The following is a 25,927-nucleotide window of genomic DNA, read 5'->3' on the forward strand; positions in this document are numbered from 1 at the left end:
AGAGAGCTGAGCTGCAGGGAGGAGAAAGGAGAGAGATTTTAAAGGGTGCTGGGCAGGAGAACAGCCTCTTTGCACGCCCACCGGGTGCTCCCTCCTATGGGAATCCTTCATGCATGGCCCCGGTGAAATAACACAGGCCTTCCCAGATGGGGCAAGGATGCACCGGGGAGCCAAGACCCTCCCTGCAGATGCACAAGGGACCCTCCGGCACCTCCTGCAAGTGCCCGCATCTTGCCTTGGCGAGCTCTCAGCCCTGCCTTGCTCTGCTCCAGCCCTGCCTGCGCTCCATCTCTGCTCTCCCCATATTTCAGAACATCCAGATAAATTTCACCAGGGTTACGTCTCTGGTCTCTTATTTCTGCTGCTCAAAGGAAGGCGTAAGTGAAGCGTAAGATGTTATTACAGAGATTTGCCGGTACGATTACTGACACAAGTTTAGTTAACAGAGCTGTTGCAACAGGATTGCTTGCTGGCAATAAGCACCCATCTAATTTTCAGGGGGGACCTACACAGATAAAAGGGGTTTTGCAGAAGCAGAGTTCATTTTTCCCCATCTCCTAAGCACAGATTTTACACCATACACACGCTGCTGCTTCCAGATATCTTCCTTCAAACCTGCTGTTTTATTCCCCATATGAGTTTCTTTGGATTTTGCCACGGATGCTAATTAATCTCCTAATTATCTGACCTCCAGTGATTGCCTTTCACACTTGACTTGGATGGGAGAACAGTTACTATTCATGGCAGCCCAGTCGATGCCTTCCAAAGTCACTTTGAGAGCAGTTGGAGAGCCAGCCTCTCTGCGTCTCCCATTCCGGCTGTTTGCATCCATGGCAATATCATATCATTATCCATCTATTTTAGGGAAGAAAAATCTCAGTTCAAGCCAAATAGATTAAAAACATAAAGTGAACAGGGTGTACACCTAAATAGCTGGAAGGGTTCAAGGCTGGCCAGGTCAGCTCCGCTTGGGTTGCTGAATTACTGATCCATTTTCCCCCAAGGCAAAGACCAATATGGGCTCCAGCCTTAACCCAGTTGCTATTTGAAGATGTCTTGATTTAACAGATTTGGGATTTTTTTTTTTTTTACCGCATTAACCCAACACTTTCTGCACAGGTGCAGGAACCAATTTATTTTAGGGGCAAACACCTCTGGATGGACAACCGTGCCCCAAACCTGGGCACATTAAGGGATAATATCAGCCACAAGCCTGGGAATAACATTACGGGGCTAATTCTGAGGATTTTAGGAAGCTGGTGCTGGCAGGAGCAAAATACCCACCCAGCTGCAGGCATAAATATTTTTGCTCTAAAAATGAGCCAGTGCCTTCTAATAGATGAAGTGTCACAACCCCCCCCCAAGAAATTCCCCACAAGCTTCAGCACTAGGTTGGGGTCCCCAGATGATGGATGCAACCTTTCAGCTGGGTCTATATTGGTAAGAAATATGACTTTTTTTTGCAATCATCTAGCTTGGCTGGCGAGAGCTCTACCACAGCTCTGTTGGGCAGCAAAAATAACCCATCTGATAAACCCACGCTTTGTTAGATCCACTGATAAATGAAAAGACTTGATTGATTACGGTTGATTTATGAAAGTCATATAGCCTGGGATCCTTTCCTCAAATTTTTTACATATAAAGTTTTTTCCCCCAAAATCCTTGCGTACAAGCACGATGCAGACTAGAACACGCAGAACTAGAAAACACGACTGGAAGTGCACTAGAAATAAGGGGAGGAAAAGAAGAGCGCTGTTACCTTTGCCAATTAAACCCCACTACCCCCCCCCCCCCAGCTCTCAGTTCCACAAAAATAAGTTTTACCATTAATAAACTCACCTTGAGCTCCCAAAAAACGCTCAGAAATTGGAGAACGGGGCTGCAGAGTAAAGTCACGAGCACTGGTGGGTGCGGGAGCCCAGATTGCCTTGAGATAAAGCTGCTCTTGCAACCATCGTATTGACGCCTACTGCCAAACGCTCTGTAGCTGCCAGGTTAAAATGTATTTTGGACAACGCTGATTGACTTTGGGAGCAGAAAGGCATCACGGGATGCAAATAGACATCCAGAGAGGATGGGACATTCAAGCCAGCGGAGACCTGGTCCTGCGCAGTGATGGTCTCTAGATACCAGACCACGGGACATAGGAAAATTCAAGTTGTCCATCCCCAGCTTGCAGAATCTGCATCTTCTGGGGTGGTTGGTTTTTGGTTTTTTTTTTTTGCATCAGTTTTGGCTCGATCACTAGGGATTTGGGAGGGCAACTGCTTTTATTTTTTGTTCTGTGCAATATCATGTACATATGATCTTAAGGAATGGAAGTAAATTCTTCAGGGAGGTGCAGAGAAGCATCACCGTCAGTGAGAATGCTCCTAATACCCCTGGGGACGATAGGATCAGCCCCTGGGTCATCAAATACAGTTGGGGGGGTGGGGGTGATGAGGGTTGCGCACCGATTTATTTTGCAATTTCCACATTTTGCTTTTAATGTGTTGAACATCCGTAAATTTGATTTCATGAAAACCAAGCTCTCGTTCATATGAGTATGCCCGCTTTGCTTCCCGAGCTGTCCGCTTCTATTTAATGCCTGGCTTGCTCGCCTCCACTTAGCCTTTTACCAGGGGTATCAATAAATCCACATCAAAGCAGTGCCCGGCACTGCATCAGGACCAGCCACATTGTTAAGCAAAAAAAAGAGGAATGGGAAATCAGACTTTATGCTTTAAGGTCATCTGATAACAGGGCTTTTCTCTCGCCTCTGGGGAGATTATTCAATGGCATGATCCAGAGTCTCAGCAGAAGCAAAGCAAAACCTGTTTGATGATACTTTATCCCTGCTCCCACTTTCTTCTCAGCTCCTGTTTGGCTTAGAGTTGCTCTTCCATGTGTAGCAGCGTCAGGTATGGAGCAAGGCAGCAGCGATTTCAAGATGCAAAATTTAGGGTGAATTAGGGAATATGATTGGCATCCCCTTTATTTAGAGTTACAAGGCATGTTTGTAAGCAGGGAGAAAAGCTTTTGCAAAGTGCATTTCTGATTTCATGCTCCTGCTTAAATCTACCTTTCCTGTTTTTTTCCAGACATTTGCAGACCAACGGTCCGTGGGAATAGGGGAACCAGATGCCCAAGCTTCTCCCCATCTCCCACTGCCTGCTGAAAAACAGTGTTAGTCCAGGCACGAAAACCTGCTTGCATCCGACCCGTTCAATGCTGCCTGTGCCGGGGTCCAGCATCAGCAGGATCTGCCCAGCCAGGAAAATGGTATGAAGATGTTGGTGGCTGCTTGTCCTGTAATAAAGAGCAAAATAATAGAAATGAACTTTCTTTCTCCAGTAGAAATGAACTTTCTTTCTCCAAATACATGGAAATACAAAGAGCAAGTTGAATTTATCAGCTTGTATTTCTTAAGGTTTTACTAAACACCTCCTGGAGAGAGGGGGAAGAAGGAAGAAAAGCAAAATCCCCAGAGCCCGCAAGCTGCTCAGGTGAAGGCAGCCACCCTGTTATTCCTTAAATGATCGTGCTCACCTGATTTCCCTGGGCTGCAGGTTTTACCTTCTCCATTTGCAAAAAAAAACCAAAACAAAACACACAACCCAATTTTGGCCGTACTGTTTTAAAGAAATTCAGTAATCCCACTGCTCAGTTCTTGCAGTTCACAGCTCCATTTTCAACGTGATTTGCAGAAAAAAAAACGGTTCAAAAAGTGTTTTTCAGTCCTATGCTGGGGACTGCTTCTCGTTTAGTTAAAAAATAAAGCCTGGAAACAGTCAGAAGAGGGAGACAGAGCCCGGCAGTCACACACCAGCTCTCACCCACCTTTCCCTACTTGGGCATCCAAATAAACGAAGCCAGCCTCCGGCTTCCAAAATACTCTTATTAGTAAAAAGCACCACTAATAAACCCAGCGTTTCCTTCGCCGAGCAGTGCTCCAGGCACATTGCTCTTTTGAAAAACAGCCTTTTTTTCTTTGCATTTTGCTTTTGAGATGATTCCTCTTGTTTGATAGATGCAGCAAGTACAGCCGCTCTTGGGGTACCCACAGGATTTTGGTACATTTGGAGAGAAAACAGGTCCCTGATCTACACTGCCTCCTCCGCATTTGACTTGTGGCTGCTGGGGGAAGCTTTGCCATTGGTAGGTTATTGCTGAACCCACACCAGAGCAGCCCGGGGAGCTTTGCAGAGGGTTTCACTGTGGTTTTTTTTTATAAACACACCCATGTATTTTTGCAATTCATCTTGCTTGAGGTTTCCCTCTGTGAGCCCGTTTCCCAACGTGGCTCAACTTACCGGTCCAGGGTTGAATGCAACACACGCCGGCTATTTAATTCCTATATCCAGAGTGATGCGGGAGGGAATTGCCACCTTGATCACCAAGTTGTTGTGCTAAAAAAATAAATATTATAAAAGGTAATTCCTTAGCTGGTCATTAGAGGTTGGTCTCCAGCAGAGGGGAGTTACCGCCATCCCCAGGGGCAGCACGTTGCTGCAATAAAGCAGTCTTCGTTTTAAAAATTGCTGGGATCTCCTTTTCCTTGCCTGGGGATAAAAACTGAAGCCGTAGTTCATAGGGAAGAGCTGGAAACCTTCAGAAATGGGTGTTTTCACCCTGTGCAAGCCTTGCCCAAACATCCATCTTGCTCCAGGAGTTGCAAGTTGTGCCTCCCTGGGGATTTGATTCCTGGAAAAGCCCTGTGGAAAGGCTCTGCAGAGCAAGCCGCTCAGTTTTTTCCTTTAGCTATGTCCTTCTGGGGCCTGGGCACACCTGGGGTCTGGGGACATCTGGGGATCTACCATAAAGCCACTATTTTTCAGGAAATCAGACTAAATATAACTATAAAGATACCCCAAAGTGCAATGACAACAGTGCCACTTCCCTCCCCAATGGCCTGACCGGCGCACAGTGAGTGGAAGCGACTTTGCAATACGCAACAGAAGTCACATTTATTGTGTAAAAAAAAAAAAAAAAAAAAACCAACAAAAAACAAAACAAAAACCAATAAGGAGATGTGCAAATGCCTCAAAACACCAAGGTAGCAAAAGGACCCCGGGGAGCTCACGTGCCCGCACGGTGCTTTGCATTTTTTATAACCTTCCAGCGTTACAGTTTCCCCCAAAGTATCTCCTGAACCTGAGAAGATAAATCGCATTATTTCCACATTCAACATCCGCTGCCTCCCTAAGAGCTTTGCTCCAAGCTGCCTTTCAGTCCTCTACCTTCTCACACTTTGCTGTGGCAGATGGCACCTTCCTCCTCCTCCTTGTCTTCCTCCTCCTCAGCATTGACAGGAATGTAGCCCCCTTCCTTGGGCAAGCACCAGCACCAGCCTGCACCGCTCAGATCCACCTCCCCGGAGCTGAAATCCTGCATCTCCAGGATCCTGAAGTAAACGGTGTCCAACTTGGAGTAGATCTCGTTGAGCTTTTGCCAAGCCATCACAAGGCCGATCACCTGCAAAATACGAGTGTTAAGACCACTATAGTAATGCAAACCCTTCCTGAAGGTCTTCTCATGCAAGGGATGCTGTCACCTGAACTTCCAAACCTGGCCACGAGACAAGAGAGGACAAGATCCAGTAAAATCTTCTGCCAAAGCAACGGGCTTGTTGCTAAACTGATTAATTGCCACATCCATCTCACAGCTTCCCACATCAGCCCTGACAACGGGATGCAGGATCAGTTGGACGTCACCACGAGCATTGCAAAGAGAGCGGCAGAGGTCCAGGCTCTTACTAAAATTAAGATATTGCTGGAAGCATGGTGCCACCCAGGTTATTTCCCATTTCCCTGCTGGCTGTCAGGGAATTAAAAAATAGGCTTTAAATCTTTAGGAGAAGGGGAAAAGAAAGCATTTTCATCAGCGCAAGATTTCAAGCACATTGCTCTGATTTCACCTGATGTTTCCTTTGCGGTGCTACACTGCAGTGACTACGAACAAGATGCCAGCAAGGGTGAGGATTAGGTGATAAGCCGTTGCGAGGAGCTATTTGCAGACCAGATGCTGATGAGGGGCACAGTGGCAACCAGAGCATTTTCAGCACAAGCTGCATATTTTCTACTAACCCTTTACCCACCTTGACTGCTGATCCTTAGAAATAAGGTTTATTCCCTATAAGTCCCAGATGCTTTGGGGTATTGCAGGGGTCGGCACCAGGATACAAACAGTGCAGCTTTATAGATATTTTCAATGCACAAGAGGGGATGGAGAAGGACGAGACCATCTTGAGCCTCAGGGCTTTTCCTTTCAATTTTGAGGCTAGTAGTTAACATGTTTTTCTGCATTTCTTGCAAGAAAGAGTCAATAAATAATCCAGTTGCACCTGTACCATCCATCAGCTGGAATCTCCTGTACTATTGCGGCGCATTGGTTTTGGAGCTGAAAAATGTTATTAATCATTTCTCTGGGTCCTAATCGATCCATTAAATAGTCTGAAAAGTAGGAACATTAAGAAAAAGATAAATGGGGATAAGAGCAAAGGGTTGTAATGCATCTTAAATTAGGGACCATTTTATCCCATAGTGGAAAGGGAAAAATGTTTGCCCAGAGGGGGCTGCAGAAAATGGAGGCAAAAACTCCAAAGGGAAAAAGCAAATCTGGTAAGTGTTCACCCAGCGAGCTGAACGCAAACAGGCAAACACAAACATCCCTGGGGTTTATTAATTTGCCTTTCAGAGACGGGGAAACACTCCGCCATCCGCATGAGCAGCTTGCGCCTTGCACAGAAGCTGCCCCAAAACAGCTCAATATTTATTTTTCCTTCCCAAATTCACCTGGAGGTGGATCCCAAGGGGACCCCCTGGATCGACAGCTCTTCCTTCAACAAGTCAGAAGAAGTGGAAGACCACGTCCTTTGAGATGCTCTCCCAACACGGGGAGTCCTTCCTTGAAGTCCTCAGTTGGAGCTTGCCCCATTCCCACTTTCCTAATTGCACCCACAGATCCTCAAAGAGCATCCTGCTTATTTGACATTCCACCTAATTACTGATAACAGGATTAATCACTGAAACAACAGACGAGGTGCCGGAGGCTACTGCGTGGTTACAGAGGCTGCTGCATGGTTACGGCTACCAGGGTTTTCCTGACTGCAGGAATTACAGAAATGCTGGATTCATGCCATTAGGGGTCTTTGCTGGGAAAGATGACTACAGATGCTGAAAGAAAAACTGAAGTCTGGAAACATCTCAGCATCTCCTTTTGTTATCGAAATGGTCTGAAATCAGGTTATCTTACAGCCCCGGTAACTTTTGTGTATGTATCAGTGTAGCTCCCTGCTGCCCTCAAAATATTCACTGCTGCACTGCGTGTTACATATCCATCTCAGCAGGCAACTCCTTCCCAAATACTCTGCAAAATTATTTCAGCCTGCATACAGAGACGGCATTCATCTCCGACTCAAACTGTGCAAGATGCATTCACTCCCTGAGAACATGCACAGGACCAAAATTGGGCTGTGCAACCTCGCGGTCACCTGGGATGGAGCTTGCTTTCAGCGGCAAAGCAAAACCAACAAAACCAGAGACTTTGTCATGAAAATGCCAGCCAGGGTCCTGCTCTCCTATCCCATATCTGTCCCCTCTTTTGTCCCCAAAAACTGCAGAAACCTCCAGGCTGGGATGCAGGAGGCCAAGGCTGGCTGGATGATGCTTGGAGATGGCTCTGTCTCTCCATGAACTGTAGGGAGAGCCCAGAGCAACTGCTCCCACACAGATCCAGATAATAACATTGTGCTAATCCATATTCAGCAGCAGAGCCTTTAAGGATTTAAAAAGTTTTAAAATAATATTTAAATGTATGTCAAGCTTTAGCATTATTTACTTCTATTAGCATGCCATCACTGGGCAGATTAAAATCCCACTGCTGATACAGTGAAAGGCCCAAGCAAACAAAACCCTTTGAAATGACAAATTTTAAGGCAAGCCTGTCATTTTTTCCTCCCTAAACCAAACAGTAATTCAGGAAAGATTTGCGTTTACAATAAATTTAATGCAAATAGATCCAATTCTGCAAAACCAGCTAGGTTCAGGGACGTCATCCCTTCTGCTCCTCTCCTCCTGATGGCAATCCAATGTCCAAGGTACTGCAGGATGCAGCATCACAGTTAAACTGGGGATTTCTTGAACGGAATAAAATTACCCCAAGTCCTCAATCAGCAGCCTATATCCCACAGCCTTCGCTCTCCTCTGAGTTATGAACCAGCCTCCATTCCAGCTCACCTCTAAATATCCTCTTTCACTTAATGAAAAAAGAAAAAGCTATCAGGAATATAGATGCATTCAATATCCCCGGCACCAAGGGCACCATGTTTTCCAGAAGTAAAGAGACTTATAACGTGAGCGCTGATTTTATTGCATTGCAATATGAAGGAATGCATTATTGCAGAGGAGCATGTTAACAAAATGTATCAAGTATGAGGCTAAAAAAATTAAAAAGCTGCTTTTCTCCCTGACTCCCCCTCCCCATGATGGTAATCACCAGTGAGCAAGGGGAGAACTACTTGGGAGCTACCGCTTGTGGGTCATTTAAAGTGAGAAAATTGCCTGTTCTTTCTGGCTGGCATTCAGCAAAGTACAGAAACCACTGCTGCCTCGGGAGGTCTCTAGTCTGCCGCTTTCTGAGCTTTTTGCTGGGGGATTTAAATGCACAGGGTTTGCACAGGGGTACAAGATCATTGAGCAGCTGCTCTTACAGTGTGCAAGAGCAGTACTGTGCGTAAAATAAATCCAAAGACCTTTGCATATTGAGGGAATTAATAAAGCATGCAGACCCACCGGAAAGTCACAATATGATTTTTTTTTTTATATATATAATTTTTGCAATGATATTGCAATAGCAATTGCACTATAGATATATTGCAATTTGCATTGATAATGCTATTTGTAATTTGGTGGCACCCAAAGTCAGGGATCCCCTGTGGTGACAGCCATGGAAAAAAATCACCCTGTAGATGACATTATTTGAGAACTACTGCCTCGCTTCCCACCCGGACACTGCAGGAGGAAGCGTGCAAAGGCTTGCACAGGCATATCCTTCCTGCATCCTTCCCTTCGCATGTGTTTTCCTCCCCACTGGGGCACGCTGCCCACCTCGCCCTCTGCTCCCTGGCCATCTTGAGCACAAACCAAGAAGGAAACTTTGCAAAACCAAAGCATCACCATTAGAAACAATGACAATCACTATGGCCATGCAGATACCTGGATTATTATATTTTAACCCACTAAGCACATGACATTGCACCAGGAAGGAGATATCCTGTTGCTTTTTTTTTTTTTTTAAGGAAAAAGTTAAATATCTAAATGCACAGCAAAACAGAATGGCAGGCAGATGCCTGCTGCCATTTCCCACCTCTCCAGCTCCTCCCAGTAGCAGCTTGGTGGCCTCGAGCCAATCCAAACTGGCATTTTGCACTGAAGACCAACTGCAGCTGAAGACCTTTATCTCCATCTCTCAGCAGCACCTTGGGAATCCCCTGGAAAGCCACAGCTGAAATCTGCCCCAAACCCATCCAATTTAGGGTAAGGAACTTCTGTGTCTTCATTTTCAACCAGCAAAAGGGTGAGTGGGACATCTGCTGTCAGCAAGGGCCAGCCATAAATTCTCCCATCCAACCAGCTAGAGGAAATTTATGTCCATCAGAGAGAAAAAAAAAAAAAAGCGCTCCAAAGCACAAATCCTCAGGGATTTTGTCTCGGACTCCCAGGGGCTGTACAATGCTTGCGAGCCACCTGGGAAGACGGGGAAATAAAAACCATTCATCACTTGCAGCTTTTCATATCCTCCTGCACCGCTTAATCAACCCCCTCGTTTGTATTTCTCCTGTCCCCACGAGTCCCCAGGAGAGGGACCTCTCTGCCCCAGCAAAACTATGCAGGGACATGCAGCCAGGCAAGGGCAGTCTGATTATTTTTCTGTTTTAAGCCCCAATTATAAATGCTCATTTAATCCCAGAAGGTTCCCATGGATGTCTGCAAGTCCCTGCTACTGGAAGACCCTTGAGTTTTCTCTATGCAAAACAGCAAAAGCTCAAAAAGCAAATTAAACCCCCGTTATTTTGTTCCTGAACTTGCAATTATTTCTAGCCAACTTAGAACAGTGACACTAATTATAACTGGGTGCTGTATTGTGATTAAGCTATGGGTGTTGGCCTGTCTGGCTGAGCAAGGACACCATCCTGCTGCTGCTCCCAACTCATTGCTCCAGAAATTAAATACTTATTGCCCCGACACGGTAAATGTCTCACTTCATCCACTGCTATTACTCCAAGTGTCCTGGTTTCAGCTGGAATAGAATTAGTTTTCTTCTTAGTAGCTGGTAGAGCGCTGTGTTTTGGATTTAGGATGAGAATAATGATGATAACACACTGATGTTTTGGTTCTTGCTGAGCAGAGTTTACACCAGTCAAGGACTTTTTGGCTTCTTGTGCTCTGCCCGGTGCACAAGAAGCTGGGAGGGGGCACAGCCAGGACAGCTGACCCAGACTGGCCCAAGGGCTATTCCATACCATATGGCATCATGCCCAGTATATAAACTGGGGGAAGAAGAAGGAAGGGGGGGACATTGGGCGTGATGGTGTTTGTCTTCCCAAGTAACCGTTACGCGCGATAGAGCCCTGCTTTCCTGAGGATGGCTGAGCACCTGCCTGCCCATGGGAAGGAGCGAATGAATGCCTTGCTTTGCTTGTGCGTGCGGCTTTTGCTTTACCTATTAAACTGTCTTTATCTCAACACATGAGTTTTCTCACTTTTATTCTTCCGATCCTCTCCCCCATCCCACCGGGGGGAGTGAGCGAGCGGCTGTGTGGTGCTTAGTTGCTGGCTGGGGTTAAACCACGACACCAAGGCATGAAGAGTCATCTTTATATTACAAGAGATATCCAGAAGAGATTGGAAATACATAGTCCAGTGGTTTCAGCACTGCTCTTTTTTTGCGGTGGCAGCAAAGCATCCTGGTTCTCCAGTGCGATCCATCTCAGATAAAGCCTAATATTGCACATCTTGGGATCAACGCTTGCTCTCTCCTTCAAAGCCCAAAGCTCTCTTTCCCCTTGGAGCTGACAGCAGCCAACAAAGACTTTTTTAACCCATTTCAAACAAGACAGCATTGGTCCTAATTACCAATTTCCTACCAACATCACAAGACCAAAATTAGATTCATATGGAAGTTTGTGATACTTTAATGCAACTAATGGTTATTCCTTCTCTTCCAGCACTTGAGGAAGTTAAATATATACAAGCATTTGAGGCTACGCTCTAATTTCTGTGGTTCTGGTGCAGCACAGAGCCTTCTGCTAGACATAAGCCACGTATTTATCTCCCACGTAGGTGCCGTAAAATGCATTACAAGGCTCTTTGGTGCTCAACTCCATCCTTGCCAAGCCCCAGCTTTGCTCAATGTCTCCTAGTGGCACCACTTGTTCTTTTGAATTAAATGGTTTTGCATTAGGAATAGGTCTCAACAGGGCTGATATGGCCGACACCTAATTGCAATATCCTCCTCACTGGGAAATGCTCGTTGATTGATGGCTTGTCTGGCAAAAGGAAGCATGCTCAGAGTCAGGAACATTTTTGGAAGCAAAGAAGGAAAGGGCTCAAATGCTCATTTTCACATTATTATACAACAAGAAAAAGGTCTGGAAAACCACAGCTGTTTTCCCTTAGGGGTGTGCATATGCATGTGTGCACACGCATGTGATCAGTGGCTCGATTCGGGGTGGAAAGGTTGCATTTTGGGCCCTTGCAGAGCGCTCAAAAGGAGCTCAGCTCCTCCAGTCATATTTTCCTGGGCAATCAAACATGCAAGGCTCAGTCTGGCTTTTGCTTAACACGGGCAAAAATCAAGGATGCAAAATAGCAACAAAATGATGCTCAAGAGCCCTTGCAGGGCAATAGCACGATTAACTGCATCCCGCTGCATCACGAACCCAATAAAACCAACTCTGGCCATGGAGAAAAAAAATCCATCAGCCCAACGAGGGTCTTCTGCAAGTAAAACTTTCTGCAAGAAAACCCTTTTCCATGCAAACATCACCGGCTGCTACGCAAGCGTGCGCCCGTCTCCAGAGGTCCTTGCCCATTTGGGTGGCTGTAAAGCTGGATCCTGCTAAACAGAAGAGTTGAATCATTTCAAGCTTTCCCAGAGCTAATTGAGTAAAAAGCAAGCATTTATCTTTTATTGGCTTTTCCTTCCATAAATTGATATTTATAGACCAGGGTCTCGTAGAGGTCATGGACTGCAGATGGAAAAATCCCTTTTATTCCCTTTTTCTACTACATTAAGCATGTCAGCTGCTTGAGAATATCATAGAATCATAGAATCGTTTAGGTTGGAAAAGACCCTTAAGATCATCAACTCCAACCGTTAACCTATCAATCACTGCCAAGTCCATCACTATACCATGTCCTCAAGCACCACAACTATCTGTTCTTTAACAAACCTCCAGGGATGGAGACTCAACCACTTCCCTGGGCAGCCTGTTCCAATGCTTGACCACCCTTTCGGTGAAGAAGTTTTTCCTAATATCCAACCTAAACCTCCCCTGGCACAACTTGAGGCCGTTTCCTCTCATCCTATCACTCATCACTAGGGAGAAGAGACCGACCCCCACCTCGCTACAACCTCCTTTCAGGTAGCTGTAGAGAGCAATAAGGTCTCCCCTCAGCCTCCTCTTCTCCAGGCTAAACAACCCCAGCTCCCTCAGCCGATCCTCATAAGACTTGTGCTCCAGACCCTTCACCAGCTTTGTTGCCCTTCTTTGGACACACTCCAGCACCTCGATGTCCTTCTTGTAGTGAGGGGCCCAAAACTGAACACAGGACTCGAGGTGCGGCCTCACCAGTGCCGAGTACAGGGGCACTATCACCTCCCTGGTCCTGCTGGCCACACTATTCCTGATACAAGCCAGGATGCCATTGGCCCTCTTGGCCACCTGGGCACACTGCTGGCTCATGTTCAGGCGGCTGTCAACCAACACCCCCAGGTCCTTTTCTGCCAGGCAGCTCTCCTGCCACTCCTCCCCCAGCCTGTAGCGTTGCATGGGGTTGTTGTGACCCAAGTGCAGGACCTGGCACTGAGCCTTGCTGAATCTCATGCAGTTGGCCCTGGCCCAACGATCCAGCCTGTCCAGGTCCCTCTGCAGGGCCTTCCTACCCTCCAGCAGATCAACACTTCCACCCAACTTGGTGTCATCTGCAAACTTACTGAGGGTGCACTCCATCCCCTCATCCAGATCATCAATGAAGATATTGAACAGGACCGGCCCCAACACTGAGCCCTGGGGAACACCACTCGTGACCGGCCGCCAACTGGATTTGACTCCATTCACCACCACTCTCTGGGCTCGGCCGTCCAGCCAGTTTTTAACCCAGCGCAGAGTGCGCCCATCCAAGCCATGAGCAGCCAGCTTCTCCAGGAGAATGCTGTGGGAGACAGTGTCAAAGGCCTTACTGAAGTCCAAGTAGACAACATCCACAGCCTTCCCCTCATCCACTAAGTGGGTCACCTTGTCATAGAAGGAGACCAGGTTAGTGAAACAGGACCTCCCTTTCATAAACCCATGCTGGCTGGGCCTGATCCCCCAGTTGTCCCGCACGTGCTGCATAATGGCACTCAAGATGATCTGTTCCATGACCTTCCCCAGCACCAAGTTCAGGTTGACAGGCCTGTAGTTCCCCGGATCCTCCTTCCGACCCTTCTTGTAGAGGGGCGTCACGTTTGCTAGCTTCCAGTCAGCTGGGCCCTCCCCAGTTGACCAGGACTGCTGATAAATGATGGAGAGTGGCTTGGCCAGCTCCTCTGCCAGCTCCCTCAGTATCCTCGGGTGGATCCCATCTGGCCCCATGGACTTGTGCGCATCCAGGTGGAGGAGCAGGTCAGTGACTGCCACCTCTTCGACAACTGGGACTTTACTCTGCATCCTATCTCCAAATATATCGCCTTCAAGCCCCTGGAGCAACTTAGATATTAAAAAGCAAACAAAATACAAATTAATCTTGCAAAGAAAAAAGGAACTTTGGCAATACAAAAAGCCCTTTACACAAGGAAACATTTAACATTACTGTCACCAAGAGATGAAGACGCCAACCTGCAAAATGCCTGTTGCAAGTCTAATGCTGCATTTTTGAGGACTGAAATAGTTGATCTTCTGGATTTATACTTTTAAGATGGAACATCTACCTCTACACTGATGCCCTATTACTCTGTAGCTGCTCCCAATGTAGAGCTTTGAAGACTAATGAAATATTAAAGTGAAACGGAGGTAGCAACAATTTACTGCGAGTCAGCTGCACTGTAGAGTCAATAGATATTAACCATTGGCAGTGACCTTTCAGAGATTTTTTTCTTTTTAATTGGACTTGTGCCACTTTCTGCTTCTTTAGGATGGAAAAAAAGGTGTTGAAGAGCTTTTTATGCATTTGTTTCTACCTTATTACAGTGGCTACATCTTCACCTTGCTGAGGAGGATGAAATACCCTCAGAAAACATCCCCTGCAAAGACACAGGGATGGAAAAGTTGGACCTGCTTCTCCTGAGGTCAATATAAAGGCTGCTGAAAAGGCACCTGGGCATGGCAAAGGGGAAAGAGCAATGCATGAGGTTATCTATCTGACTTATTTTAATTACAAATGTGTATCCTTGGATAATCTTGCTAGAGGCAGAGAAGGTAGGGACGCAGCCAGTATAAAACAAATTTATTTGCTTTGCTGCACCTGCTGAAAGACCTAGGGTTGCTTCATAATTAAACACAAGTAGTACGAGGCCACAACGTGAATTTGCCATCGACTGCCAGTGACTAAAGTAGAACATCTTTTTGAGAGCAATATGAAATGCATCACGGTTTGGCCTCAGTCTGCAGTTTGGCTGAGAAGGGGGGCAAGGAGATGGGATTGTTACTGGAGAATGAAACATGGGGGGGGGGGGGGGGGAGAATTAAAAGTACTCTGCAAAGGCAGAAAAATAATTGAGCTGTTGCATTTATGCTTCGCTCTGAATGAAGTAAGACAAATGAACACAACCACTTCCCCACTCCTAAAATGGGATTTTTTTTCCCTTTGCTTGATGGCTTACTTAAAAAAGGCAAAGACATTCATGATTTAAGAGCAATCATAAAATTACAAACTCCTTCTGCCTTGCACCAGCCAGGAGAGAGGCTGGCTGCCGTGCGGTGACATACCCAGTTGGGATTTTCCCCTGCCTCCTCACCCATTCAATCAGTTCAACACCCAACGGGACCCAGCAGATTTACAGCTTTCCCTGAACCCAATTAGACAGACACCTGCACACGTGAGAAAGCAAAGCCAAGCAGCCTGCCCTGTGCCCTTGGCCTCTCGCACAGATATTTGGGGAAAAGCAGAGAAAACTAAAAATTCGATAACTTCCTGCATGATGGAAAGCCAAAATTTGATGGTTTCCCACATCTGAGCATGATGGAAAGACAACACTGAGAGCAATAATTGCCCAGTCTCCGTGGGCACTCTACGTCAGCCAAAATTTTTCTTAGGTCCTTCTTTCTGCACAAGAAGAGCCGGTTGCTTACCCCAAATCCAAGAACAAATCTCGGGCACTCAGATGATGAACATCAGCCAAGCTCCAATCCCCAACCTTTGAGCCCTCAAGCCACTCGTCATCACAGACGAGGCTGAAGTTTGATCCTAAGGAAGAGCAATATTTTGAGGAAAATTGGGCAAAACCTAAAGCTGGACTCGGGACGTGGATCACGGTCCCAACCTTCCCCCCAGCATCCTGCAAGTTTTCCACCAAGGTGTTTGCAGCTCCACGGTGAGGCACGTGTCCTGTGCGGGACATGACAAATACCCAAGGGCCAAAGATGGGACAGGTCAATACATTCACTCTTCTCAAAGTTCAAGGCACCGTCACCTCCCCACATCAATGGTGCCAACCCCTTCCCCCTTGGATTGGCAATTCAAGGACAATATTCTCACCCCAGCTTTCTGCTGGCAGCTGCTGGGGATGAAGCTGTTTCTGGGCTGACAGCTCCTGGCAACACAGATGGCCATTTACAACTTAATTCCCTCCAAAACTTGACAGAATCAAATCCGATTTATATTTAAAACCTGGAAATCGTGAGCAGATGGGAAGAATGAGATTCTTCACCTGAAGAGCATTTAACAGCATGCCAGAAAAATCACAACACTTGCACAAAAGCACTTGATATTCATCAAGGCTCAGCAATCCTTATTGCCATCTCTGTTTTTTCTCCCCATCCTTCCCAATTAAGAGCATCATGTTGGCAGGTTAATGGGTAACGCAACAGGTGGCTCCTGTATGGACATCCTGCAAGGCAGATGGAAGCAGTTGCCTCTATTACAGCACTTTCTCACCCCATTTCTGTGCCTGTTACATTTCCTGGTGGCAGCACAGCAGAAGTCCATTGCTCATCTGCATGCTTTGGAGAAAGCACTTTAGGAACATGGAGCATCACAGCTAGGATTGGGCACAAACTGCTCCACCATCTTGGTTTTTCATTTGGACCATCTGAGAGCTCAAGAGGAAAGTCCACCCTTTGAAAAATTAGCTCAATGCACCACATATTTTCCCAACAGCTTCTGCTTTATTCAACCACTATTCTACCTTTCACTGCAAGTGGAAACACATAAAAAAATAAAATAATTTCATTCCCATTTAGATAAAACCCCATATCTGGAAAGCATCACCAAATACCTCCAGCGGCAAACCCAACGTTACATCCAATGAGATAAAAAGGAAGCTTTCGCTTGTGAGCCTCAAAAAGAATAAAAAAAAAAAAGGATCAAATCAACCCTAAATCATCAAAGTTTTGTCAAAAATAATTCTGGAAAGATCTAAGAGAGATATTCACCTCCTTGCTAGCACAGTGCCAACAGTGTTGCAAAGCTGCAACCCAAAATTTCTCTCCATATTGAGCATCTGTGATGGAGAGCTTAATTACCTGTGCTGGAAAGTTGCTCGGATCCTCAGGCATCGCTAATGGGAAGTGGATTTCATGATGCATGGCAAGTCCTGCTAAATTTACAATTATGGTTTATTTTGGTTAATATTTATGCTCTACTTAGAGAGAGCTGTAAAAACAAATGTAAAAGGATTCGCTGTGCTAACATATGCATGCCTTGCTTTTAGATACTATTACTCGATCAATAATTAGATTTCAGGAGTGTGTTACGAGACAGCCAGCACCACAGTCGTAAACTGTTAATTTTGCTAAGGATGCTCTAGAAAGCACTGTGACTTTTCCCACCCAAGACACAGATCTCAGGTGTAAATGGAGGGGAAAAAAATAACTAAAAATTAATTATTTTCCTCCTCCAGCAGTGAAAGAAGCCGAGAGGATGCCGACTGGATCCGCCACGTACCTGTGGAAGCAGCAGGGAGCAAACGATGCCCAAAATGGCCTCGAAGTTGTCTTTGAGCCAGAGCCCGATGGCGTGGATGCAGCCTCGCACGTGGATGACATTGAGCAGCTCCAGGCGCTGGAAGCAGAGTGAAGAGAAGTATCATGATTTTCATTGAGATGTTGAGTTTGGGGGGAGATGTTATTTCTTGCGTTTGCTCCTTCTTGCAAGCCAAAGGAGAAGTGTTGCATGAGAATTGTTTGGGAATTGTTTGGGAATTGATTTCTTGGATTGGACCTTTCCCTGGGTTTTCTTGCCAAAAAAACGTCCCTGGGAGCTACAGACCATATGCACGGAGATACTGCAGCTCTCTGCTGCGATACAGCCCCACAATCACCTCCGAAGGCCTCAAAATCAGCTTCTCTCCTACCACCAAGCCTCAAAACACAATTCAGGACCAGCATTTCCCAGGGCTGATCCAGGAGAGACCTCGTTGCTCTCAGAAAGGCCACGCCAAAGCTTGCAGGGACTACCCAAACGTGTCATGAGCCTGCCCGTGCTCTGCAAGCCTGAGCAACACCCTGGGATGCCAAGGAAAAGCAATAAAAATGAATTTATATACAGCTGCAGTAACAGCCATCCTTGGTGGGGAAGAGCTTACCTGCAGATAACCAGTTCATTTTAGGGGGTTTGGGGAAGGAGAAGCAAATCTTGTATGTACGAAGGAAAAAGCCAACGTTACCTCTTTATTGAGCGTCCTGTATCCACACAAGGTGTTAATGACTTCTCCAGGGACCTGCAAACAGAGAATTGGTGAACAGACTTAGCTTGGAGAAAGCCAAAGGGGAAATATAAGAAATAAGAATAAAAAAATAAAGAAGTAGAAGAGTTTGCCCACTTGTCTTGACCGTTCAGCGTAGCAGCTACCCTCAAACCTTGCTTTGCTACTGTGGGCTCCTTTTTGCCCAAATGCAATGCTGAAACCATGCATGTCAGCAATAAGTTGTTGGTTTTTAAAAATTTTTTTTAAACCACTTTTCTCTCTGGTTTCTGCTGTTTCAGAGGATGCCCAGGTCCCCCCAATGCTTTTCCAGTGATTTGAGCTAGGACCACCTCCACATCATGTGAACATTTAAGCAAAGCAGCTCTTTCAAAACATTCCCTTGATTTTCTCCTTGTTTAATTCTGGACACCTTTTCTAACACCTTCAGTTGTGTCTCTCCTTCATAATAAAGGGAATTTCACAGGGATTAAATGTATTTGGCTCTCCAGAAATCAAGTGGGAATTTCTCCAAAGTCTCCCAGCACTTTGGGGAGAAATATAAGGATTTTAGACATCCCCAAGGCTTAGATCTTTGTTGGCCAACAAAAACGTTTCAAGAGCTACAGCTAATGAGAGAAATCCCTGCCAAACGCTGCTATTCGGGACCTTTATAAAATAAAATCAAACCTAATTCCTCTGCTTCTGTCAGGATGGAAAAGCAGTACATTTTGGGTTACAAAACTGATTCTTGCTCATCCCAAAAAAAGCAAAGCTGACGAGTAGCTCCAGCACATCCTGAGCTAGTTGGATGCTTTGCACCTCTTGGGATTGATCTTTTGATTTTTTTTTTTTTTTTTTGGCTTGTTTCATGGATCAAACAGCAGCTTCCATAACACTATGTATTTCTAAAGGGGCCTTGTGCCCATAAAATAATGACGTGCTGAAATTATTACGCTTTCGGAAAGATGGCTTTGACAACCAGTAAAAGCTCCTGGACAACAAAACAAAAACATCTTGTGCTTCAGAGGCACAGAGATGAAAAAGAGAAATGTGCACATTTAGGTGTAAATTATGCTTTCCTCCAAGACACAGCATAAAAGAAATGGGCACCTCCAGACGGACTCCAGGCATAAAGCTGCAGCTTGTTCCTCCTGTAATTGGCAGGGAAATTATTCCAGAGCTACCTTAACCAAGAGCTTCTGTAGTATCACATTACTCACAGTGCTATCAAAAATCCCATCTCTCACCACTTCAAGACACTATTTACAAACTGGGCATAGTTAAGGAGAGTAATTAGTCCCTGTGCATATAAAAGACTTGCAGGGAAATCAGGAGATCAGCAGCAAAGCACCCATCGGGGAAGCCTTCAGCAGAAGGGGAATTTGCAATGCTCTTAAGGTAAATGCTGTCGCCTATAGTGGTATAAAGGAACCTGTACATGACCAAGGATCTGTCTATTTGGTTTACATTAAAAAAATAAACCATTTTTCTTGACAGCTTTCAGTTGTCCTTGCTTTTCAGACTCACTTTTGTGGACATCACAGGACCCTTGCTGGTGAAACACCATTGCTTTCTATTGGGCTCATCGTTTGAATGCATCTAGCTATGGCACAAGTTCATCACCACTTTTCTTCCTTCTTGCGTTAAATAACCAAGGCTTTCTCAATTGTCTCCAGTCCTGCCCATCTCTTTGAGTAATTCCCTCAACACCTTGTATTTGGGAGAAGCATGGAAGATAGAAAAGTGAGGTTTTAGCCTTAATCGACTCTTGTCAAGGTCTTGCATGGAAGAGAAGGTCAGAGCTGAATTGAAATTTCTAATATAAAACCAGGCAGAAGTCTTTATTCTTCCAGAATGCATTTTGATGCCTTCAGGGATCACAAAAGAGCAGCACACACAGATGTTTAAAACCCACCAAGGGCAGAAGACTGTAATCCTTGCACTTTTTAATTAACCAACTGCTTTTCTCCCCAAAATCAGTGCCAAATGTCAGCAGTGACACTTCACAAAGGGTTTAGAGACAATGCGCTTGGCAGAGGCACAGCTACGCTGCGGGTTCCTGAGAGAAGGCACAAGTGCCTTGGAAAACCATTTAGAAAAGCAATTAGAGATGAGGATCCAGTTTCACACCCTTGATTAGGTGCATACTTTCCCATTCCTTCTTCCTGAGGAGACTTTAAGGTCTACGACCTCAGAGATGAGGCTTCAAAATAGCCAGAGCATTTTTGGAGGATGCCTGGTCTCATTACTGCAACTCAGCCTGTCCTGGAAGATGCCCCAGGGGATGCAACACAAAGCTCTTGGGGGGTCCTGTAATAGAAAAAGTCTTTTCTTGGAAAACAGGATGGTGTTATGGCTGTATTTAATGACAAGTTGAAAACACGTTGCAATCAACCCCCTAAGCCATGTTTCACACTCCTCCCTTCAGACAAGCTCGCTTCTATCAGCATCTTTTGTTCTTTCCACAATATTACATTTCCAAATGACATCTTCTGATACCTCTCTACTTAAATCTCAAAGGTCCTCTAAGACAAAAGGATGCTGCGCTCTCCATCTTTCATTCATGAAGGCACAAATAGAGAAGGACACAAGAAGAGAAGGATTTCTTGCCCTACAAACCAGTGGATTTATAACTGGTTGATAAAAAGGTTATTCACAGTGGAAAGAGCATCGTGTTCATCTCTACCCACTGCAGAAGAATTCATACACATGCCCGGGTGGTCCCTGGTTATCCCTCCAGCTGCAGGGCCAACACAAGATCTTCTTTTCAGCCCTTGAGTAACATATTTTGGTGGAAAGGGTTTTCAGTGGGGCTTGCATGTCGCTAAGACCCAACCAGGTATGTCCAGAGTATCACACACAGGTATCTTCATCCCGTGGTGCAGAGGTGCTTCTCCCACCTTCTCAGCCCGCAAGGAAAACCCCCACGACAACTCTGCAATTTCAGAAAATAGCTACAAATAGACGTGCTGGAGCTTATGGTAAATGAAATTACAGCGGGTTTCACTCTGTTGTTTAAACTGAATTTTTATTAGCTTTTTTTATGTCACAGACAGCAGAAAACTCCCAAGGGAGCTGGCGCTCTCAGTGCATTTCATGTAGTATTGATATTGCCTCGGGCTGATTTCTTAACCAAAAGTGCCTTGCAGTGCCAAAAATCAAATCTCTGAAGAACAAGGCTACATCTATCTACCTGGCTTCTCTTCTCCCCAGGAACGGGTTTCATTTCTCATAGAGATTTAGATGCATTTGGTGAGATCTTGCTTCCCATAAAACCGCTCCAGCTGTCAGAGCCACAATTCATGGGCTTTAATTCTTGAAAAAAATGTAGAGGATTTACTGTGGACTTTCCCTCCCAGGGGCTGGCTGCTCCAGTCCTTCGCTAGCGCATCCTCCAGACCCAGCTCATTGCAATGGGAAGCCAAAAAGTTGCCTTATTTCTTACCCTACTATATTAATCATCTGTGATTTCTTATATCTCCAATACTGCCTGCTGCACTGAGGTCTTTTGTTTGCCAAATTGTCACCCAAAATCGTGGGGAGTGTAAAAATACTGAAAAATGCACTTGACTCTCTCCAACACATCCTCACTCATAATACACAAGGACAACACATGAATTCCTAATTCCATCTTCAGGAGCTTTAAGATTCTTAATCAACACCCTGATTAGAGACGACAATTATTTTTGCAGCCGATTTGCATGTCAGACTTCCACTGATAATTAAGACACATCAGATTTCCCTCTTTTCCATTAAAAATCCAACAACAATACTGGATTAATGATATATTTTCCTTGTGCAATTCGTAAAGCCTGGGGCACGACCAGGGTTCAGAGGCAATGCTGATACTCCTGATGCTCTGAACCTCGAGGAGGTTTTGCTACCAGGATTATGCTTAGCAAATCCTTTTTAGCAACGTTTATAGCATTTCTGGCCACAGCAACAGGGGATATTTGCACATATTTTTCCCCTGCCTTGGCCCAGCTCCTGGCATTTTATCCACAGCATGTGTTAGATTGATTGCAACATGGCGGACGGTTGTATTAAACAAGACGGTGTCAGAGCACTTAGCTTAGTCTCAGCAGAAAAGCGCTGCTTGGGGGGGGATGTCTTGATTTTCAGCTCTGAAAATCAGCACAGGAGACACTAATGGCTCTGCAAATCCACTTCCCCCTCCCTCCACCTCCGTTCAACCCTTGCAGCATGTTGGAAATGCAGCCTTGCAAGGGCAGTTGCTCACGAGACTTTTCTTATTCCATTGCACAAGGGTGGCTCTTTATCCAAATACCTCTCCTGGCCCCATTTTCAGCAAAACCCTCAAAAACCTCCTCGTTAGGAGCAGACACTAGCAAACATGATCCCCATATACCGCTAAACCCCACAGCGGCCAGCTGAGAAATGTGTCCTCTTGGACAGGAAAGCAGAGGACAACAGCTCATTTGGATCCATGCTGAGATGCAGCCAAGTCCTTTTAAGATGCTGCTATTTCTTTGCAAAACGATCCTCCGACCCATTTTATATCACACATTAGGTTGAAAAACAGGAACTCTGCATTTCTAACAACTCCTCGGCATGACACAAATGCAATTAATAGCCCAGTGCTTTAGTATTTTTTCTACGTTAAAACCGCAGAGCCTACTAAAATATAGTGTAACCCATATATATATATATATTTAGTTTCTTTAGCGTCTCATGCTGATGCTGTCTCAAACCACTTTGCAAGATGGCAATGCAGTTTACAAGAAACCCTATAGCACAGAAATATACAGTAATAACCAGCTGGAAGAGGGCGTTTTGCTGAAACATTGACTGAAATAAAGGCACTTTCTATGCCACGGCTGCCTTACCTTCCTGATACAGCACGTGTAGGGCACCCCGCATGCCAGCGGCCCGCTGCCGTTGCAGGAGTGGTACTGGTTAACCTCCCAGTCTCAGTACTCATCACCGCCGCAGCAAGAAAACTGCAAAAAGAAGAAAAGGAGAGGATGAGACACGCAGCTGAACAAGCCTCGACATCTCCAGCCCGCCAACGCATCTCCCCTCCAGCCTTGCCCTGCATCTCCAAACTCTGCTTTGCAACACCAGCACTGAGAGCCCCGATTATTTTCTGCTTTCCAGGACCCTAAATATGAAGTTGAAGACACCGTGTAAAAAAAGGTGGGTGTTTAGCCCCATTTAAGAGGCGTGCGGCAGTTATAGATGCGTACACACGTGTATTGGAGGCATCCTTGCTTTCACAAGCCCAGGAAAGATCAGGCTCATTCATGCTTTGCTGATTTAATTACAGGTGACTAATCCATCCTATTCCCAGGGCAGGCAGGAGAGATGGCTCTTTCAGCTCCTTGAATGAATGTATTTCTTGGCTCTTGAAGGCAGCTCAGCTAGTTGGTGCCATTCAACAAAATGCTAATAAGGCTCTGCAGTCTAACAGGGATTTCTCTTCCCATCAAGTTAAATTAGAGATCAAATGCTACAGCTACAAAGGAAAAAAGCTGTTTTTTTCTTCCATTGGAAGGAAATGGAAAAAAAAAAAAAGTTTAATGAAAGTCATTTTCTGTTCTCCACAGAATAAAAGTGGGCTTATATACACAGTCATCCTTTCTCTTGGTAAACAAGCTTGAATCTTTATATTTTTCCCCTGGAAAGAAAAGCCTAAAGTGGGCAGAAGAGGTGTGTGTGCTTGGTAAGACAGAAAAAAACCAGGTTGTCCCCATTTCTTTAAGCACCACACTCTTCAAGGAGCAGTTTTGGGGAGAGGTTTAACCCTGTGAGCATCTGCTCCCCCTCCTGCTGATGGGTTGGTGGCAATACTTGGCCAATGGGAGTAGGGAAAGACATCAACTCTTGGGGTCTTCATGGCCTCCTCCCATGCCAAAATAGGCAGATATGGCCAGAGGCAGCCAACCCACAGATTTACAGCTATTTTTTAACTTCCTACCTTTAATTCCTCTATTGCTTTTAATCCTACTCATATCAGTGAGGGAGACTAGCTTGCAAAAGTTGCCTGGAAAGTGGGGGAGAAAAATACCTAAAGTGATATTGGTTATTGCTACCCATTTGATATCCTCATGCTGCAAAGAAGCTTTTTCCATTTGCTTTTATAACCATGCAAAAATTGGTACAAAATCCTTATAATGAGGCTTACTAGCTGCCAGGAAGCCTCACCGGGGTGGTTTTCTTTTCTGCAAAGAGAGATTTAGCCCAAACTACTGTTGTGCCTGGATTTATTTCTCATAAGCTGAGACAGACTTCAGTGTGGGTTTTACTTTCATGTGGGCTCCCGGAGCTCAGAGAAGCATAACAAGCAGAAAAACCAAAAAGAGCCCATGGAAAGAGCCTCACAGGTCGCATCTGAGGAGCTCTCCATGTCAAGGACCGCCGCTGCTGTCACCCGCAAGATGTGGGCTCATTACGGCTAAAACCATCATCCTCAAAGCAACACGCTCAAACAAACCGCACTGGTGAGAGCTGCCTTTAATCTTCCCCAAGAAGAAAGAAAGAGGTTTGCAAGCGCAACACCCTCATCCCTCCGAGCCTTGCTTTGAGTTTGGAGCCACTCAAGTTTGAGCAAGAACTGCAGCCCCGGCAGCTCTTTGAAATTCAAATCCTGCGCTCAGCAAAGCAATTTGAACTCTCCTCTTCCATCTGTACTCAGCAAACCATTAAAAAAAGATAAAGCAAGGAGCAGTAGAGAGCTGCAGTTAGTGACTCAGGGCAAACCTGGGCTTTTGAGTCATCGTTGCTTCCAGCCTCACGTCCAAGGCCTGCAAAGGGCAGCAGTTCAGCAAAAATGAGCAATAAAAACATAAGTATGATTTTCTTTAGGGCAATTTATTTCCATATCTCCTTGCTCACAGGCAGACAGACCAAGTAGTTGTCGACAGGTAAAACCGCATTATTTGCACCATCATCCTGGTAACGTAAAATATTAATGTCTGGCACTTCGGACCATAATTGTTATTTTTACTGTATGGTACTGGTTTAAGTGTGTGAAGGCAGTTGGCTCTAGTTTAAAGCATCACTTGAGAGAGGGTTTAAGCAAAATTCAAATCCTAAGGAGCGTAGTGTGGTTTTGCCTGACCTAAATAAGCCATGTGCCAGCTAACCTATGCATGCATAGACAAGGTTTTTAATAAGGAAAATGGCAAGAATAACCACTAAAAGATGATAACAGGCTGCTCTGAGCTTGTGTTTTATCAAAAAAGCAGGTCTGGGTGCAATCCTTCCAGACTGACTGCAAGTTTTCATCCTCTCAAAGTGAACTTGGCTGCTCAGGTCCCATAAAACCAATTTCCCTTCTCTTAAAAGCAGTTATTCCTCTGCATTGCTTCTCCCCGGTCCTACCCTCAGGACGAAGTAACTCTGCATTTCAATCGCTGACATTGCTGCTGTTCCTGGTTTGGAAATCATACGCTAATATAAAAGCTCACAGCAATGAGCTGCACATTCTTGCAAAGCTCCTTCTCTTGCTACAAGATAAGATGTGCAGATGTTAAAGACTTTTCAGCAACACTATAAGTGGCCACGACTTCTTTTAGTACAGAGAGAGACTTTGAGATTAAGATCTCCCCCTGAAAACTTTTTATTAAAAGTCAAGTGAAGAAGTAGACGGGGAAAAATGTTGTAAAAATGGGGTGAGATTATATGATAAGTGCCTGATCCTCTCTTGTTTGGAGATACAGAAACCTTCCTGCAAACACATCTGCTTTATCTGGAGATTTGCAGTCTAACCTCCTTGCCAAGGCTTTTTGAGGATGGCTCCAACATGGACTTTCCGACTGCTCGTGGCAGCATCCATTTATCATTCATACAGAGAGGTCTGAATTATATCATCCTCTTA

The 25,927-nt window shown here is 45.3% G+C and overlaps 1 pseudogene across 1 annotated transcript in view; it reads right to left on the bottom strand.

Moving 5' to 3' along the window:
* Positions 1 to 5,223: 5,223 nt before the first annotated feature.
* The window catches only part of LOC309601720 (tetraspanin-15-like), a 48,614-nt pseudogene continuing 27,910 nt past the window's right edge, over positions 5,224 to 25,927 (bottom strand). The window contains exons 5-8 of the transcript in view: positions 22,935 to 23,048; positions 18,067 to 18,120; positions 17,346 to 17,462; positions 5,224 to 5,454 (exon numbers count right to left, since the gene is read on the bottom strand). The product of the transcript in view is annotated as a tetraspanin-15-like (transcript). The remainder of the gene's footprint in view (positions 5,455 to 17,345; positions 17,463 to 18,066; positions 18,121 to 22,934; positions 23,049 to 25,927) is intronic.

This window comes from Platalea leucorodia, assembly GCF_965183815.1.
Source record: "Platalea leucorodia genome assembly, chromosome: W".
NCBI lineage: Eukaryota > Metazoa > Chordata > Aves > Pelecaniformes > Threskiornithidae > Platalea > Platalea leucorodia.